Source organism: Simochromis diagramma, unplaced genomic scaffold (assembly GCF_900408965.1).
Source record: "Simochromis diagramma unplaced genomic scaffold, fSimDia1.1 OVJJ01000603.1, whole genome shotgun sequence".
In the NCBI taxonomy this organism is placed as follows: Eukaryota; Metazoa; Chordata; class Actinopteri; order Cichliformes; family Cichlidae; genus Simochromis; species Simochromis diagramma.
This window is the reverse complement of record NW_024387414.1, coordinates 17,431,724-17,444,785: the sequence shown is the minus strand read 5'-3', so window position 1 is coordinate 17,444,785 and position 13,062 is coordinate 17,431,724. Positions and strand designations below refer to the sequence as shown.

Genomic DNA, 13,062 nt, shown 5'->3' with positions numbered 1-13,062 from the left:
GTATCCCTCCGCCGAGCTCAGTGACATGATGGTCCCACACAGGGGGAGATGCTGCGGGAGTCAGCGCGAGCTGCTGTCCTGGGTCGCGCTGATGCACGACAGGTTTATCTGTGCGTTATTATCACTGACTGCTAATGCGAGTTTTAGCAGACTGTTGAGTAACACTATTCCTCAAAATTCAGAAATAAGGGCAATGAAATGATGGGAGTCTGATTTCCCAGTTTAAATAGGTTTTTATTAAAGATTAGCCATAATTGCAATATACTCCCTCGTTATATTGTATCCAGTTTAATCACTGTCTGTTGTCTCTGCTTGTTTGAAAATTTACCTTTAAGGATGGATGGCTTACCTACTGCAAATCAACTGTACCTACTGGGCACAAATAACCTGAACCTGAACCTTTTATCTTTATCTTTCCTGCATAAACGTAGTACATACTACAGCATCCCACACTTCCAGATTCTAAAAAAAAACTTCATGTTCACTGCATGTAAGATATGGTCATTTTATTTGTTATAAATTTGTAAGACAGTCTAAACCAGTGATTAAAGTAAATCAGCAGCAGAGTGGATCCTATATTATCTGTGTTGTGTGGTAAATGATACCTTTATTTAAAATCTGTTTACCCCAATCTTTAGTTTCTAAGTAAAGTATGCCCCTGTTTTAAAGTCACTGTATTCAAAGAGCAGGACTGCAGAGGTTTCACCTCAAAATTTCTGCTTTAATCAAGTTCTCATTTTTATAGATGTTTTCGGGGACTTCACTCCTTTATTTCTCAGTTAAGAGGCAGATTTATGTTTTGTTAATGCAATTAGATAAAGGTATCTGCATTTCGTGAATTACTCTTGGGTCTGCTTTTCTTTCACAGATTTAATAAGCAGATCAAAAGGTGTGTGTGTGTGTGTGTGTGTGTGTGTGTGTGTGTGTGTGTGTGTGTGTGTGTGTGTGTGTGTGTGTATCTGATACAGTTCTTTCCAAGAGAGAGAGTAGATGTTGACTTTTGTTTGATTTCTGAAAACTGTTACAATTGTTGTTTAAAATGTTCTTTATGTAACCTAATTATGCCAAAGCAGAACATTTTCATAAAAGTATTACTCCTTAAAATTTGTGTGTATTCTATATGTCTGAAATGATTAAAAAATATATTTCACTGGAATAACTTTTAGTAGAAGTTTGGAAAACATACATTACTTTTAAAACAAATGTGGCTGCTACATTAAAGGAAATAATTCCACGCTAATGACACATAACCAATAACAGTAATAGCCATGTTCCTGTGAATTCTTTTCCAATGATCATCATGATGTAAAAATCTAACAGACCTGTTCTGAACAACAGTCTGGGACTTTGTGACAGTTCCTTAGACCTTTCCTTTTAATGGACAGCAGGGAGCGACTCCTGTTGTTGCAACATGACTTCAGTTTGTGTAGAAGTCAGGGCTAAAACGGCCCCAGGGTTTCTTGCTCTATGACCTCTGACAGCCTTTTCCTAATGAGTTTACGGGCTTAGTCACAGTTTCAGATCGCAGTGAACAAAACATGAAGTCAGTTTTGTAAATGGTGGTCATTCTAACAATTAGAAAGGAGAATTATCCAGGGTATGTAGGGTATACTCAACACAAGGCTTCGTGGTTGGACTTTACCAACCATCTTGGTGGCTATGTCCACATATGAGGTGGGCCGGCATTGTTCATCTTCATGCTTGGGCTTGCTGATTACTTCTCCAATCACTTGATGGTAGCACACTCCAATCAGGGCTGTTTGTGTTTTCATGTTGAATTTGCAGCAAATTTTCACAAATGAATGATCATATATATTATTTAGAACAAGAAAGAGCAGCAACCCTCAAAATAAAAAACAAAGTGAAACAAAACTGGGGCAGGCTACAAGAGAAAACAAGTACAAAACACAGATCTGGTCTCTTCTAGATGTTTCCAGTTGGATAGGCAATTGAGCTTAAACTCTGAGATAATTTTGTAAGTGGGACCTGATGGGCACCGATTCTCCATCACACTTGGGAAAGCGGTGGGTCTTTAGCTGATTGACTGAGGCCACTGAATCCTACACACTGGTCCTTTAATACAAAATTAGCACCTCTTTAACCTGAACTCAAAGAGCAGATGTTTAAATCAAGAGTTAGCATTGTTTCTGTTTGACAGGTTGAGTTTGAGTGAGAAGGCAGTTAGGTGTGGGTGTTCACGGTTGATTGAAACTGTTATGACTGAAAAGGGAACAAGTTTGCAACAGAATTTTCATAGAGTGCAAAGCCGTGCAAGGGTGAGATCCCACACTCGCCCCTGCGTGTGGTGGACCTAAATCTGTCTCATTCAGCCAGAATCAAAGCTCTACAAGAGACATGCTCCTAGTTGCCTAAACAAGAACAAAATCTCCCAACTCAACATTAGTTTTTAAAGTTTAAGCACTTCATTTCGCAAACCGTAAACTTAAAAGCAGTATGTAAACAGCTACAAATCACCAACGGAACGAGGTGTCATAAAAGCCATGTGTGAACCTCATGAGGAGCAAAGAGGGGTGTGCATCACCAGGGCTTTCCCCTCCCATCTTATCCAGATGTTTTATTGAATGGGGCCTGTTCCACCTAAACTTCAGCTTCAGTAAACTTTGTCCCAGAACCACCCACACACTTCTGGCACTGTTCTCACTGATTCATGTAAAAAACTAAATAGACATGAGAGGCTGGGAAAGGAGGCCCACCAGGATATGGGAGGACAAATGTTTATTCCTTTGTTGCTGTGATTGTGCAGACTCCCTTTGGCTACGTTCCGTACTGATATCTTGTGTTGCAAATTAAAATTAATATCTAGTCTTTATATCAGTGTTTATAATTTAAGTTTTAAGACTGTTTATTTGTTCTAGGGAAATAAAAACAGAGATACAAACTTATCTTTAGACAGTAATCTGGCTGCTTCTTTTCTTTGAGAGATGTGAGTGGTCGTGTGCGGCATGACTTGCTGTGACACATAAAAGCTCAGTGTTGGTGCTGTGGGTTTCTAATTTCTACTCATTCTTATAAGAGGTTTTAAATGTGTGGGAAGGAGAGAAGCAGTCGACCTCCAAAGCAAGCTCATTTAAAAGCCACACACATAGCTGGACATATTGTGTTTTTTCTATATAGCACACGTGATGCACCGTAGCACATACAATGTAAATATGTAAGTTTTAGTGCATCATCTGAGCAGTACTGCTTTAGATTAGGTCATAACATTGCAGCTGCAATAGGATGCACAAGTTTTTTTAGATTGTAGAGCGTAGAAAGTTACCATCAGGGAAAAGAAGAGCAATGGAACAGATGTCATGGCTCCTGTAGAGCCCTGATCCCAACATCATAAAGTTAAGCTAAGATTAAGATGCTGACAGCCAGTTTCCCAGATATAGATTAAGTCTAGTCCTAAACTCAAAGAAAATGTCAGTGAAGTTCTTTGGAAAGAATGTGTGCAGGTGCAGGCTTGAGGTCTTCATTTTTTCTGTCAAATCAGCCTCATTTTAGTCGTGGTGCCTAAAACATTTGCGCTGAACTGTTTAAGGGTGCATCCCAGCAAACAAAAACATCTCAATACTGCTGCATGTGAACACTGGTGAAGGCTGCACATTTATTCTGAAGTCACATCTGGCACCAGCTTAGACAGGGTGACTTATGGGGTGCAGTGTAATGATAAATATTGGAGGCTTCACATTCTTCATCACTCGCTGACAAGTGGCCGACAACAAGCTGACCCCCGTGTTCACTGGATCGCTTTGATAAAGAGGAAGACCCGTATTTTTGCTCATTTCTAATCATCACTAAACCTGTACCGTGGATTCCCTCGTCTCTCACTCTGAGACAGATTTTGACAAACCGCAATATGAATGTAAAGCCTGCGACACAACGATCTTAAAATGATAAAACACAGTCACTGATGTGACAGCAGGGCAATTATTATTCTTATTAAACACACGTATTACAAGCTAATTAACAAAAATATGTCAAGTCATTACATGTTTAGACCAAGTGAACCATTTGTTACATCTGGCACAGGCTGCTGATCATTACACGGGTACAGGGCTGAGTTTTTTTATGAAGCCCCCCTGAATTAATTTGAGAACATCCACACTGTGTCAGTCACCTGCTTCACTGCCATTCATTTTCTACTCAGTTACCCCATTAAAGTAAGTAGATTTATTGATAAGCAATTGGACATAAAGGATCCAAGCAAACAGAGCACAATGAACTCAGAAGATTGTAGACGAGAGATGCTTTCCACATTGTGTAACTGAACATAGTGCCTCATATGATTTATTACCACTTGAAACACCGCTGAACCTACTTAATGATGGAAACTGCAGGGCTAAATTATCAACTTGTTGAAAAAAAATACTCTGAAAAAATTTGGACATAAATGTATATTGAAGTAAAACCAAAATGTCTAGAAAACATGAGTTAAAAACATGTTTTCTCATTGAGGATCCACTGAAAGCGCTCCTACCTTACATTATTAATTGCAGGCTGCCACCTGTTGGACAAACACAGATCACCCTGAACTTCCGATGCAATTTTATTTATAAAGCACATTTAAAACAACATTTACCAAAGTGCTGTACTTTAACACAGACACTACAGACGCATGCACAGATACAATAACAATCAAAAAATAAAATGTCTGAAATGCTGTCATTTTGTTAAAATGTTACATTTTAACCGGGCAAGTAAAATGTACTTGATTGGTGCACATTCAGTTTATACCAAGGATATTTTTCTTAATGATTAATTATTTACATAAATAAACAAATTATTATTCTTTGTTTATTGAAGGCAAAGAATCACAGTTTTGAGAGCAGCCACACAATAATAAACATAGCTAAAAGCCTAAATATCTACAACTCTCGCTCAGGGTTCAAGCCAAGCAATGAAACTGAGGCGTACTTTACAAATCTGCAAGAAGGGGGAAGTGGAACTCAATCCACAGTTTACGGGGCTCGTCCTGAGAAAGTTCAGTCCCTTCGATTCTTCAGTCTAGTCTTCAGGACAGAGGGGAGTTACTGGTTAGCAGATGTCAGTGACCTCTAATGAACATAAGGTGTTGAGAGGTCAGAAGGCTTTAAAAACATGCAATAAAATCCTGAAGGCAAGAGTGAAGGCAGGCCAGGAAAGGGGCGATACGCTCCAAGTTACAGGTTCTAGTAAGCAGGCAAGCAGCAGCATTTTGACCCAATTCGAGGAGTGAAAGTTAGCATGACTCACACAAACACAAAGGGCATTACAGTAGTCAAGGGGAATTGCAATAAAACCATGTATAACATTCTCAAAATTACAATAAGAGTAGAAGGACTTGACCTTAGAAAGATGCCTCATTTGCTAAAAACCTTAATACAGAATTAATCTGTTTATTTTCACACCGAGGTTATTTTTGAGCACTACTAGGTCATGACCTCAGTCCTGCTTTTCATTAAAGCTTAAAATAATTTAAGGGCATCCAGGCTATGATGTCACCGCCTATAACCTAAGTACCTCACCCAACAGGAGAAAGGTTCACAAGATAAGGTGATAAAATATTGTTTTGTTTTTAATTTCAAATATGTCGCAACCATTTAAAGCAAACATCAAATAAGTTAAAAGAATTTACCATTATCGTTATAGAGATATTTCAGGCATTGTGAGCAAACGTGCTCATATGGCATTTTTGTGCCATCTTAAACACATAGTGCATGTACACGAGGGTACGATATATCACAGGGCTCTTGCTAGTGTTAGGTCAGTGTAACAATAAAACTCAAAGGAAGGTTTCAGTTCAGTTCTTTTTTATTTCAAACATATACATTCACCAACGTTTCATAAAATCATTCCATACAGTTGTTTGAAAAGGAGTAGGCAGAAGTATATACTTATTTAGCCCTACCCCCTCAGGTTTACATCCTCATCATCTAAATTTGAACAACAAAAACGTATACAATGCCTTCAACTTAGAACATAACATCTCAAAAAAATATTTTCACATCCCTCCAATTCCTTCCTACATGATCTAACCTAGCTGAGGCAAATGCATGCCTGTTTATCTGAACACATCGTAGAAGCATGTTAGAGGCTGATGTCACTGTTTTGCTATGTGCTACTGCCAGAAAAACCCCACCCCTGTTCCCTGCTGTCCCCATTTTGTTGGTTTTGAAAACACGAGGGCACACATGAGAAGACAACCTTCTAGCTTTACTGAGGCCAGAAGACAGTCACTGAACAAGCTTGTGTCAAGCTATAATTGGCAGGTTCAGAGGAAAGGATTTGTTATCATCGTGGGTATCTGATCAGAATGAAAGAGAATACAGCTATCAACACTAAAAGGCAAACAAAAACACTATTAGGCTTCAAGTCTTTAACTTCCAGCTTAGTTAAGGATAAATAAAGTTATTAGTTAAACCAACTTAATCTGTAGAAGTGGAAAGAGTGGCAAAGAGCCGAGTTCCCAAATAATGGAAATGGATGTGTGTTTATACAGTATTATTGTCTTTGACTTGAGTGTTGAGTATGAGGGGTTATGGATTTCTGTGTTTTAGTTTGTTTTTTGTTTTTCACGATTGTTCTTTTCCTTTAGCATTTATTACATCCTCTGCATATCCACTAGTTCATGTTCCTAGGTTATATTGTAGTCGAGTCCAATCCCTTTCTGTTTCCCCATTCATGTCGCTGTTTCTGTCTGGTCTCTCTGTACAGTCTCCATGGTTTCATCCAAGTCTCCATCTTGATGTTTGGTGTTCTCATGTTTTGATTACTCCCTGTTTTATTTTGATTGTCCCTCGTCTCTTGTGCACGGTGTTAAGTCTTCTTCCTTTGTCTTGTTTTACTCCAATTAGTTTCAGCTGTGTTCCCATCTGTCCAATAATCTGGTTGGTGTGTATGTATTGTCTGAGTGTCCCTCTGTCCTTTGTTACTTCTTCCGTCATGCCTTGTGTTCTCTCACCTTGCTTCATGTTTAATGAGGTTGAATCTTTCCGTCTTTAATTGAACCTGCACAGCATTTCTATTCCTTGTCCCCTATCCCAAATAACCCAATCTGTGGTCTACAGAGAGTGGTCAGTGCTGTGAGGTCTACGCAAGTCTTCTACTCTGTACAACAGACCTGAAGAGATGCAGAAAGTGGTTAAAGCTCATTCACGACCTCAAATTTGATGAAAGGTGGTGTTTCATAATTTCCCCACTTGAACTATTCCCTTTAAAATTCTCAAGTCTATTTTGATATTGTCTTCCTTATTTGGGAGAGCGAGAACACCCGAACACATCTGAGTCAGAAGGTGGCACATGCATGTGGGATGCTAAGGTAAATAAATGCATTTGGAGGCTTCAGAAATTGTAAAATAAATAAATAAAAATAGAAGTGTTGTGTGCTATGATTGGTGCAAACCAGTTATCAATACTTCAGACCCTGAAAAAGTCAGTTTTCAAAGAAAATTTTTATGAATATGTATGAAGAAGTTAAGGATTGTCACCCGTATTCTACTCATTCACTTTCAGAAAAGTTCATTTTAATTTAAGCAACTTTTGAATTTCTACCTTGTCAAGTTTAATAGTGTAAAAGTTCAGAGAGAGCTCAACACCAGCAAGCATTCTCCAAATACCTCCAGTGATTAGTCCTGTTAAACGATCTTGCAGGTTTTGCGAACTGCTGTGGAAGATGTTTAACATGATGACATCATAGCTGACATTATAGCCGAAGAGCCAGATGAGTATTGGAGGGGGATAAAAGAATATTTGTTTTAATAGTTTTTATTGCACCAGTCCTTAAGGCACATCACACTGTAAGGTAAATCCCCAGCAGTTTTTTTTCAGTTGCTACACTATTTGTCATTCAGAAAATAATTGTATTAAACATACCTTTCTAACCTACTGCCCTGAATGAGCCTGATAATTCAGGTTAAGCTTTAAATATACTAAGAGTCATTAAAAGCTTAATAAGTACTCCGGTAACATTTTTCATACACAAAAATAAATATAACAGAACAATTAAGTAATGAAAAAGAGTTTAAAAGCTTTTTTTCACGTGAGTAGTCTTGCAAGACCAAGTTGTCGGGTCTATATGGTGCTATGCTAATCCTAACCTTAATGCCACAGGCAAGCAGGGATCACGTGACTGGCATGCTGACTTACAATGAATGCTGCTGTGTGTGTGTGATGTGATTGATATCTATCCATGTTTGTAACTGCTACATTTAAACTTAACCTGAATTAGACTTCTTAGACCAGAGTTCTCCTGGGCAGTGGGTCTCAAAAATGAAAAATATTGAAAGAAGGTAGGTCAACAAAAGCTTTTTCAAAGGAATATATCTTGAAAAGTGAAGCTAAAACCTCAGAGAGAGCACTATGTTTTTCCCAAACTATGAACCATTCAATTTTGAGGCAAACTGGGGACCCACATTGATTTAGGATGGAGTGACCCACAGGCCCATGAATGCCACCTCTGGGAGACGTTTCCTGGAATCATCCTTCTTACAACTCTTTCCATTCCTTGTTTTTTGGAGGCACCTTTACACACTTCTTAAAATAGGCTGAACATCTGGACCTGCATTTCATGGAGGATAAAACTTGTCTTGAAGTTCAAGAGGTATGCCTGCATCTGAAACAAAGAAAATAACTGTTTTTAATTGCTTTATAAAAAAACAAAACAAAAAAACCCAACAACTGTACTTTAAACTCTGACTGCCTCCACTCTAAATTAATGATAATATATACAGATGCAATAGAAATGCTCTAATAATGGTACTAGGCTCAGTCTAACAGTCAGCTACCTTAATATCCAGAAATGATGGAAAACTTGGGCTACTTTTTCCTTTTCTAGTAATTTGCTTCTGGAGGGTTAGTAGTTCTAGGCACGATCTGATATCCTCGTGTTGGTGTTGTTCCCAGATCATCATACTAAATGTTGTTCCAGGATCAACATTGCAAGTGACCAATCAGAATGTTGTGACGTCATACTTTTGCAACTTCGGGAAAAACTGGTGTAAAACAAAAAAACTGTACTTAAGCTGCGAGAAACCGCCTCTGTCCGCCGATCAACGGACCCTGACCCTAACCCTAACCATAACCCTTTAATAAACAGTAAGCAGAATTGATATTGTCCTTGCAACATTGGAATTTCATAAATGCACGAATGGCTTGGCGCGCAAAAGAATAACGTCACAACAATGTGATTGGTCACTTGCAATGTTGAACCTGGAACAACATTTTCATGATGGTCTGGGAACAACACCAACACGAGGATATCAGACATCTAGTTCTTGTTTGTCTTTCCTGCCGGGTCATCACCAGTGTAAGTTATCTGCCTCCATCTAACCCGATCCTTTGCCTTCTCCTCTGCAACAACAACCCTCTACATGTCCTCCTTCATCCATGAATGTTCTCTATGGTCTTCCTCTTTTCCTCCTGCCTGGCAGCGCCATCTTCACCGTCCAACATTTTCACCATCCCTCCTCTGCACATGTTTAAACTTCTGTCCCTCTGCTACACTCATTTCTAATGCTGTCCATCTTGGTTACTCACAATAAAACTCTTAAAATCTTTAACTCTGTACGATCCTGTCTGACACTCTTCACCTCCAGAACACCTTTGACGTACTCATCCACCCAGCCTCTACACCAGAGAATGGTTAGTTGTTTGCAGATCCAAATGGAGGAGGGAGAAGGTTAAGAAAGCAACGATAGACTATAAAAAATAAAACATTAAGGCAGAATCATGAAAATAAGCAGAAACTGAAACTAAAGCTTAAACTTTTTAAAATGTGACGAACAAGAAAAAACAATAACAAGCAAACAGAATATGGAATAATAGCAAGAATTCAAAGTTTATAACAGAAAACCCAAGGACTGTGACTTTACCTTACAGCATGGTAAGTCAAGTCCACATCCCAACACTCTTCACCTTGCTTCCCTTCCACCTGGTCTCCTGCAGAAACAATATATCTGCCTTCGTCCTGTCCATCATATCAGCTAGCTAATTTTAAACACCCTACTCTCACCTCCGTATACCTACCTTTCCTTCTTTCTCTCTTGTTGCCTCTTCCCCATAGCCTATGTGGTTAGAAAAATACATGGAGTACACCAAAGGTGGAGGATTCTTTGTGATGTAGAAGCAAATTTTATTTTGGGTCTGCATTTTCAGAGGTAAGAGATGAAGACTCATATGTACGTTTAATAATCAGAGAGGGGTTCCCTTCACCAAAGGAGTAAAAACGAGAAGGAACAACACAACGCCACCAAAATAAGATTAGACACCAGCACAGTAGCCCTTCCCACATAGAAGGGTTGCAGAGAAAAGAGTGATGCTGAAGTTGCCTGCTTTCTGCTTGAAAGCTAAGTTAACAAGTCAGCGCAAGTATTGTAGCAGATATGAAGTTTAATGGGTAATTTCGCAAAAAAAAAAAAAAAAAAAGTCTTACAGCCATACAACAATGTGGGGGAGAAAGGGACCATCAGGTTATGCCAAAGAAAAACAACAAAAACATAGAAGAAAAAAAAAAAAAAAGTCTTAGTCCTCAGCTTACAAAATAAGCTCAAACATTACATGGGTGGCAACAACCTTCTTACCTGGTGTGTTTAACAGAAAACAGCCTACATGAGGAAATGTACAGGGTCCCCCAGACTTTAGACAAACAAATGAAATGCACCAGAGCAGCTCAACACATGTGACAAGCAACCCTAACCAAGGAGAAAAGAGCCCCCTCTAGCCCCAGGTGAGTTTCCTTTTATAAGGGTGTCCTCACTCCCGGTTGGTCCATTCAAAGCCTCCTCCCTCTAATTAGGTGGAGATTCCCAAAATGACACCAGCCTGCAGTCTACCTTGGGAAATGGCTAGCAAAAGGCAGTCTGCAGACACGTAACAGTTTTTTAAACATCTTTCATCCTGTGATGCTAGGATTCTGCGGGAGGGGTAAGAAAATAGAATTCAGTTGTTTGCAATCTCCTTACATTTGGCAGTAAGATTTTCTACAGTGTACTTTTAAAATTTTTGTAAAGTTTGTAATGAAGACCAACATGGATCAGTTATATATATCATTAACCTTTTCCTTGCCCCTACTAATATACTAATCACAGATGAACACAGATATTTCCCTGCTGCAGTAGTTTTACTTACTACGTACTCTATTCATTATAATCAGAGACACTTTCATTCTCTGGGCTCTGTATTCTGGACAGGTGGGAGATGGATTTAACTGAGCCAGAGCAAATTTAATTGTACGTAGAATTCAGTTTTATTTATACTCTGCCAAATTACAGTATAAGTCATCAGAGGACAGCTTACAGTGCTACAGAGAGAAACTGAAGAAGTCCCTTGAGCTGACTGTGGTGAGGGGAGAGCAAAGACTGAAATGAGGACCTTGATCTGAGAGTAGAATCTGCTGCCATGATGATAAATCTGCATCCCCTGATTTGAAAAGTGACACACAAGAGATTAGCACTGATGATCCCCAGTGGATATTGTCTACATTAAATTAAAATAAATGCTAAAAAATAAGAGGAATATAAATGTAAATGTGAACAGTTGTGTTTTCTGTCATTTCTGTCATTTCTGGATTCTCACAATGGTGGATATGAATATTAAACACGGCTGTAGTTTCAGATAACGAGGTCAGTACATGTATGAGTAATCCTTATGAGCCAAACACTTCAGTCTGTTCCAAACACTCAGATCCTGACGTTTTTTTGTTCTTGTTGTTGTTGTTGTTTCCCTAAATCTTGGCTCTGTAAAACGTCACAGAAGGCATAACCATAATATGGTCAGGATCACGGAAGCCCCTCCCAGTTGCTGATGAAAGAGGTAGCCAATCAGAAGAAAGTTTCTTTAAGGGAAAAGCATTAAAAGGCCTTATTTCCGACGGTACATGAACAGAAGGTCTGCATCTAGACCCAGCGTGAGATAAATAAGTAACATTATAAACTGCGAGTCATGCAAAGTATCCGTATTCAGTACCTAACTGTCTGGACAGCCTCTGCCTGTTGGCTAAGATCTGATCGGCGCAGCTGTTTCAGAATGATGTAACTGGCTATAAATTGGAAAATGCGGTGTTTTATTGATCATTTGCTTTCCCTGCTGCACCTACAAGATCTGTAATATCTCAAAGAGTTGACATGTGTCATTTTGTGTCATCACTGTATTTTATCATTTGCAGTTTTGAGCAGATGGAGATCACAGTGGATAAGAATATATTAAAGAGCTTTCTTGACTTGACTTGATAAACAGAGCGTTATTTTATGCTTTATTATGCTGTGTGCATCATGCATCACTTGATTCTATCAGCAGATCTGTTTTTAATCTAACGATCTGAAACAACTGCAGTGAGAGCTGCAGGAGCAGATGGCAGGTGTGGTGCAGTCTATGTACCATTAATTACTCAGAGGTAATTCAGGGCTTGTCAAAAAATGTTTCTTCAGGTAATAACGGGTAATCTTGTTTGTTTCTGTGAATTATTTTGATGAATAACTACTTTTCCATTACAAAACAGCTTTAAAGACAGCTTGTTATTAACCTGCACTTAAATACACTTACAGATGTCATTAGAAGTTTGTATGCACTTATTTCTAATGCCACTAACAAGAAGTTAATAGGTCTCGGCCTTGCCAAGATAAAAGACATTGTAGAACCTTCAGCACCACTTATTAACAGATTTAAGGGAGTTTGTGTATATATTTAAGCTTGTATGTAAACTTTTGAACATATAAATTAGAGAAAATACGAGTGTGACTGTTCCTCTCCTTCCCATCACAGCAGCTGTACCATGAGCTGCAAAGTCAATAAACTGACAACTAAAGTATGTAGAATAGCATTTTTAAATGCACAACATGTCAAACCTTGAAGCAGATGGGTCACGGCAGCAGAAGACCACACCGAGTGCCACTCCTACCAGGTAAGAACAGTTAACTGAGACAGTTCACATGGGCTCACCAAAACTGCACAATAGAAGATTAGAAAAATGGTGCCTGGTCCGATGAGACTCCATTTCCACTGCGATATTCAGATGGTGTAAATAGTATGAATCCATATTGCCTTGATCAGTGGTTCAGGCTGTTGATGGTGGTGTAACCATGT

The 13,062-nt window shown here is 38.9% G+C and overlaps 1 long non-coding RNA gene across 2 annotated transcripts; it reads right to left on the bottom strand.

The window, feature by feature from the left end:
* Positions 1 to 7,667: 7,667 nt before the first annotated feature.
* Positions 7,668 to 10,851, bottom strand: LOC120721665. 2 transcript variants are annotated; one of them, XR_005693218.1, is made up of 5 exons: positions 10,563 to 10,851; positions 10,009 to 10,046; positions 9,855 to 9,921; positions 9,520 to 9,681; positions 7,668 to 8,596 (listed from the first exon to the last, which is right to left on the bottom strand). It is a non-coding gene; the product is annotated as an uncharacterized LOC120721665 (long non-coding RNA). The 2 variants fall into 2 exon arrangements; XR_005693217.1 differs by lacking the exon at positions 9,520 to 9,681 and having other exon boundaries at positions 10,563 to 10,716.
* Positions 10,852 to 13,062: the final 2,211 nt, after the last annotated feature.